The sequence below is a fragment of the Strongylocentrotus purpuratus genome, unplaced genomic scaffold, assembly GCF_000002235.5.
Source record: "Strongylocentrotus purpuratus isolate Spur 01 unplaced genomic scaffold, Spur_5.0 spur5_scaffold_18, whole genome shotgun sequence".
NCBI classification, from domain to species: Eukaryota; Metazoa; Echinodermata; class Echinoidea; order Camarodonta; family Strongylocentrotidae; genus Strongylocentrotus; species Strongylocentrotus purpuratus.
This window is the reverse complement of record NW_022145603.1, coordinates 2,117,799-2,125,403: the sequence shown is the minus strand read 5'-3', so window position 1 is coordinate 2,125,403 and position 7,605 is coordinate 2,117,799. Positions and strand designations below refer to the sequence as shown.

At 37.4% G+C, this 7,605-nt stretch overlaps 1 pseudogene; it reads left to right on the top strand.

Annotated features, from left to right (window-relative positions):
- Positions 1-1,607: 1,607 nt before the first annotated feature.
- On the top strand, positions 1,608-2,112 carry LOC753274 (annotated as a pseudogene).
- The last annotated feature ends 5,493 nt before the right edge of the window (positions 2,113-7,605 follow it).

Genomic DNA, 7,605 nt, shown 5'->3' with positions numbered 1-7,605 from the left:
GTTGTTTGTATACAAAGCTAGCCATGTGCGATGCTCTACTTTAGTTTAGGTCACACCGCAGCTCAGCATAATTTGTCAGTCTAATTCTCGAACGAGATCACACTTTTTGATGTAATTTTCACTTGCTGAATGACAGTGACATCTCACGATTGCAATGTTGGCTAAGACTTAAGTCTAAGAAGAAGAAATAAATAAAAATCTACGACGACGAAGCACGGCATCTTTTCGAAGCTCTTTATTTTACAGAACCTGCAACAAGTGATTATGATAGCCTACGGACGTCGAGCAGCGTATAACAGGCCTTTGCCTTAAACCAGGGAGGTGGGAAAACATGTTTCCCACCTCCCTGCTTAAACTTAGCCCTGACAGTGACACATCTACCACTATTATAAGGCACTAGTACTATAGTATTAGCCTTGACAGTTCTGACTCTGACAATGAGCTGAGTGTTGACAGTATGACATTGTCTCCGTGTTCGAGGACTTACAACAAGCAACGTTGCCAACGATTCACAAGGCAATGCTGGTGTTGAAAACAAGGTACGTCTCCACTCGTAATCGGGGGGTTTAGAGTACGTACTAGTAAGCCTACTAGCCTAGAGTCTAGACTCAAGCCTTCTCAGTTAGTAGATCTAAATACCCTGTGATTCAAAAAAAAGTTTAGACCTAGTCAGACCTAGGCCTAGAATCTACATCTAAAAAATTGCTAATTATTTTCAAAATCATCTAGATCTAGTCTATGAACAATAGATTATTAAACATCTTATTAAAGAGTGTTTATCCCAAATCATTTGGTATCATTTGTGTGTGGTATGTGTTCACGCTTCGATGAACAGAATTGTTTGTGAGAGTACAAAAATCGACTTACGCCAAAGTGATGCCTACAGTAGACCTAAACTAGAGGTCTAGATCTATGTATTATGTGAGATTAGCGGAGTTACTTGTTACTTGTAGAGATAATCCCGATGGCAGCTATCATACAGCTAAACTGGGATGTCCGTGCAACGTGCTGGCATAGTGACAGTGCATGAAGTAATTCAAAACAGTGAATGATGTCCATTATTTACAATAAAACGGTGGACGTGCAAGTAAAATCAAGACATAACAAAGTGAGTGAGAGAATGAATTGAATGTATCAAATGAAATGCATTGCATAGACCCTAATATGCTTTTGTAGAAGCAAAGTCACACACATACACGCGCACAAATGTTCGTTGATATTTGATATTCGATATTTGTTATGTGTGGCATGATTAATTTTGTCAGGGATGTTATTTGGATTTGCAAAGACCAAATTAATACCCAAATCCCAATTGTTTTATTCAAACATCACATAAGGCCTATAGCAGTACAGTGTAAGCAACTTTGGCGCAAGTCAATTTTTGCACTCTCAAAAACAATGCCTCCTGTTAGAATATAATAGTCCAATAAAAAGGCCCTAATTCATATTATTGAATCTTAAGTGAATCTATACTGTAAACACTTAGCTGTAATTGTAGACCTACATTATTTTCATGAAGGAAATTTACAGAACAGAGTAAACTATCTATACACTGTAATATTTTTAATTTTAAGTATCGATATTTCTTAAAGTTATCCAAAGACAGTATCCAAAGAATAATTGCTTGACATACTCGTTTCGCTGCATCTTTACAGACCAGAAATTCATCAATTCATCATGGCTCAAACAGCTCAAGTTGCTAAGAAAGGCTCCAAGAAGGCAGTCAAGGCCCCTCGGCCCAGCGGTGGCAAGAAGAGGAACAGGAAAAGGAAGGAGAGTTATGGAATCTACATCTACAAAGTCCTCAAGCAGGTTCATCCAGATACCGGCATCTCCAGTCGGGCCATGGTCATCATGAACAGCTTCGTCAACGACATCTTCTAGCGAATTGCCGGCGAATCTTCCCGCCTCGCTCAGTACAACAAAAAGTCAACCATCAGCAGTCGCGAGATTCAGACCGCCGTCCGCCTCATTCTCCCCGGAGAGCTGGCAAAGCACGCTGTGAGCGAGGGTACCAAGGCAGTGACGAAATACACTACCTCCAATTAGACAGGTCATATCCTGCTCTAATTGGACATAATACAACGGCCCTTTTCAGGGCCAAAAAAAAAATAAAAAATAAAAAAATAAAAAAAATAAAGGGGAGTTCTGGTTACATTGCGATTGCATTGCGAAAGAAAAGGTGTGGAATGGATCATAGTCCAGGCTAGGCCCCATAGGAAAGGACCCGAACCTTGCTTTTTTATATATACAATGTTTTTTGATGGTTTCTTGTCAATTCGAGGGTGCTGATTCCAAATCTGATGAGTGCCAGACGCGAAACCTTGAGCATTTTTCGTAAACGGCGAAAATTCAAAATGGCCGCCAAAATGGCCGCCAAATCATGAAAACGCTTATTCTTTGGCCATTTAACAGGTTACTCTATGTTTTCTTGTCAATTTGAGGGTGCTGAATCCAAATCCGATGAGTGCCAGATGCGAAACCTTGAGCACTTTTCAAAAAATGTGCATTTCTCGTAAACGGCGAAAATTCAAAATGGCCGCCAAAACGGCAGCCAAAGCATGAAAAGACTTATTCTTTGCAAATGTTTGGCCTTTTAACAGGTTATTTTATGTTTTATTGTCAATATGAGGGTGCTGAATCCAAATCCGATGAGTGGCAGACGCGAAACCTTGAGCACTTTTCACAAAATGTGAAAATTCAATTTGGCCGCTTTGCTGGAGTTCCAAAACTTCTGTCTGATGGGAAGAGATTCCCACAGAATTTCAGGGTGCTTCGATTCGTCATTGAGGAAATATTGAGATAAGTACTGGAAGACCACCACTTCACTGACTTCGACGAGTTGTTTGAAATAGCCAGCAGTCAAGGCAGTCAAACTACTAAATTGTGGATGAACTGTCTTGTAACACCCATGATCATCTGTAGGGATTTTGTTAGAGCTGGAAGGGATGATATAAAATTGGCCGGGAAACCGCCTACTAATTGATATATTTGGTAAATTAGTTTATCCGATGGTCTGTGAGAGATAAAGGCACGTGTCGCGTACGTGTGCGTATAGTCCCATATACATCTTTCTCTGTACAGTGCTTGTAACTTTACGAAGACTGGGCCAAGTTTCTTATCATTTTGATGATTCCAGAACCTTGCAGTACACATATGCTAGATGATCAACCTTTTCTGATCCATTCCACAACATTTCTTTCACAATGCAATCGCATGACCATAACTGGTCTTTAGCTTTAATCATGATGAATATGAATGGGAAATAGTTTTCCTTTAAGGAGATATGATCATGATTTGGTTTTCACAAAATGGTGTCTGGATGACGTCACGATATATTGGTGACGTTAAAAAGTTTCCTGTCACGTCTCATGACGATGACGTATGTCTGTGTCAAATTTCAAAGAAATTGTGTGGTTCAGTTTTGAGAAATCGTCTGCACAAGAAGTGGACACAAAAGGTTCAAGTATTTGAATTCAATAAGAATACGAGAAATTTAATTCGTCATGAAGACGAATTAGATGGTCGGTTATTGAATCTGCTGAACGCTAATCTTGTTAACAATAGTCACAGCTACAACATACCGAAATTTGGAAGAAAATTGATCAATATTAACAGAGATACAATCAATTGTCCATAGATATGCTGACATCCTAATATGAAAATTCGTTATTTGAGTTCCAAGCCCATTGTGATGATGTCATAATACGCTTAAGGGCAAAATGAGACCTGAAATCGATTTTGCGACACATACTTTGTTTGAATATGAAAACAAAGTTTGGGGTTACCAGGCATCCTAAAGAGCCATAATGGATTTTTATGCATGTTTTTGTCCATATAATGCTATGTATTAAAGGAGCTCGCACGCACGGACTTATCTCTTGAATGGTCCCTCATTTCATTATTTATAGTCATAAAGAAATAAACATGGTATCAAATTGTTTGGAATAAAATGGTCACTATCTTGACAGAAGAAAAATGGCGATTCAAGGCTGCGTACGACCATTACGCACGAAAACGTGCGCATATTCGCGTGTGCGCATCTTTTTTTGAAATGCTTCGCCTAAAACGTACTCTAATTTGAATAAAAAATGATTTTGAGCATTCTCAATTTTGCGCGCTAATTGTTTCGCGGATGCGCGCGTTAATTGACCTTAAATTGATCGGACGGATATTGACCTTAATCATGAGAAATATGAATGAGAAACTAGAAAATTTAATTCGTCATGGGGACGAATTAGGTGGTCTGTCTTCACTTGTGAGAGATTTGAGAATGAGAGAAGTTATATAGACATGTAAACAACGATGTTCATGATGACCATGATGATGATCATGATAGTAAAGGTGATGATGATAATGTTATATGATGATAAAAACGGTAATGTTAATGATGATGATGAGCATGAGCATGATCCTGATTTCTGATTGAAAACAATGAGGAAATATTTAGATAGCAAATAGTCTCAGCTACAACATACTAAATTTGGGAGAAAACTTTCGAATAACAACCGAGATACTGGTCAAAACACATTGTCATGCAGATTCATGTTTTGAAAAAAAGTGACCTCCCATAGACATAACACGCAAATATGACAAATTATGCATTGTCGCCTTTAATCGAATGTTTCACTTTGTACGAGTCAGGGTGGTATGAAATCATATCTCCAACTCATGCTTTCTCTAACCATGATATAAAAATTGGGGGTCGATGGACTATCTAAAGAGCTATTTCGATTTTTAAAATGGCATGTTTTTGATCAAATTGCATTATATTGCCCATAGCAGCACGCGCGGATTTTGAACTTTGACGCACGCTCACAGCCTTATGAAATATGAAGAGTGAGTAAAATTCATGCAAATTGTCAATAACGTTAAGAGAAATCCAAATCATGTCAACATTTTGAATTTTACCTTTTCCATGCGCTGTGAGCGCGCACAATGCGCGCGGGGACACGTACGGACGGAAAATTTTGAAATGCTTAAAATGACCAGATTCGTACTCTCGTTTAATAGTGAAGTGATTTTGAGCAATTTTAAATTTTGACGCGCACGTTTGCGCGCGTCATGACCTTTATTTGACCTTTGATGACACGACCTGTTGACCCTTAACCTTAAGTATATGTGATATGAATATGAATGAACTTTGAGTACGCATCATGAAGATATGATGGATAATGAAATTTTACAAAATGGCGCCTGGATGACGTCACGATAATTTGATGACCATGAAAATGTTCCTGTCACGTCTCATGATGATTACCTATGACCTTGTCAAAATTGAGATAAATTGGGTGGAATGATATTGAGAAATCGGTTGCACAAAAAAGTGGAGAAATAAATAAAAAATAAATAATAAACTAGACTTTAATTCGTCACTTAGACGAATTAGGTGATACGTATGATAATGGTTTACAAAACGAATAATGCATTGCACGATATATTATTTCATAAAATGCTTCTCCCATTATGATCTATCGCTATGTCAAGTTTAAATTGTGTCCCCTTAATCATTATGGATCTAGGGAAGATAGATTGAAAAAATGTATGACCATTGACCCTGTGCAGTAACCAGTAACACCTTTGACTCTAATTTACATCATGAAGAACACATTTTGACGATTTTATCTCATTCAAAGAAATGAAAATGCAATTTACATCATAAAGAACACATTTTGACGATTTTATATTATTCAAAGTAATGAAAATGTAATTGATAAATGATTATCATCATTATGATAATGATGATCATGATGATAATGATCATGATCATGATCATGAGCGTGATCCTGACATTTAATTGAAAAATGAGGGGTGATTTAGATAGCATTTAGTCTTAGCTACAACATACTCAAAAAATCAACAAAATCCAAGCAGAAATAACGGCGATATTGCTCTCAAAAGACAGGAATGTAGAATCCAGATTTGACAAGTGCGTTACTGATATACGATAACATTTCCCATAGCGATTACAGGTAAACGGAAAATGGAATTCTGAAATCCTATTTTGTATGTGAAATATGAGCATGATCCCGGCATCTGATCGAAAAATAAAGGACACACATGTGATAGCTTATAGTCTCAGCTGCAACATACTCGAGGCTCAGCGAAAACAAAGTTAAAACTACGGAGATATTGCTCGCGAAAGACAGGAATGTAGAATCCAGTTTTGAGAAAAAGTCATGTCCCATAGAGAATACACGCAAAATGTGAAAAATTGACATGCCTCCTTTAATCGCAAAAATACACAATGATACTTTTGTCAAAAATAAAAATTGTGGGTACTGCATTTGTAGAAAATTGTCTCAGCTAGAACATATCAAAATTTGAAAGAAAATTGATCGATATTTACAGAGATACAATCAATTTTCCAAAAATATGCTGACGTCATAATATGCAAATTAAAATTTTGAGTTTGGAGGCCATTATGATGACGTCATGAGTTAATTGAAGATCAAATGAGACATGAAATCATATCTCCGACTCATAATCTATCCAAATATGAAAAAATATTAGGAGTTTCTATCTATTCTAAAGAGTTACAATGAATTTTATATAGGCATGTTTTTGCCCATGTATTGTGGATAAAGATAACGCAAATCCGCGCGTGCTGTCAACTTTGACGGACGCCCATTGCGTTAATAAAAGGTGAACAAATTATCAAAATGCTTGGAAAAATGTACCGAATATGATGACAGAAAAAAATCGGCGATTCTATGTTGCAAAATGCCAGGACGCGCGAAAACGCGCGCGCATGCGCGTGTGCGTAATTTTTTGTCAAATGCTCCATATGGCCTGAAACGTATGCAAAAAAAATTTGGGATGATTTGGAGCATTTTAAATTTTTGCGCGCGCGTAAACGCGCGGAAGAACGCGCACGCGCGCATTTGCGCACTTTTATTGACCTCAACTTGACCGGACGGATATTTATCTTAATCGTGATAATTATGAATGAGAAATACTTTTCCGTTATGAAGATATGATCATTAGTTGATTTTCACAAAATGGCGCCTGGATGACGTCACGATAATTTTGACTCTCTAAAAAGTCACGCAGTTTTAAGTTAGACTAAGATCTATCATCATGGCAAGTTTCATGATAATGGCTTTATTCAGTCTTGAGATATCCTGCGAACAAATTCGAGGAAGAATAATAATAAACTAGAAATTTAATTCATGTGGACAAATTAGGTGGTCTGTTTTCAATTTTATGATCATTGAAAAGTCAAAAAAAAAAAAAAAAAGAAAAAAAAATTGTTGGAGACTCCCGGACTCGAACCAGGGATCTCGAGGTCCAAAGTCAAGTGCGTTACCGATATACCAAAACATTTCCCATAGCGATTACACGTAAACGGAAAATGAAATTCTCAAATCCCACTTTGCAAGTGAAATATGAGCATGATCCCGGCATCTGATCGAGAAATAAATGGCACACTTGTGATAGCTTATTGTCTCAGCTACAAGATACTCGATGCTCAGCGAAAACGAAGCTAAGACGACGGAGATATTGCTCGTGAAAGACGGGAATGTAGAATCCAGTTTTCAGAAAAAGTCATGTCCCATAGAGAATACACGCAAAATGTAAAAAATTGACATGCCTCCTTTAATC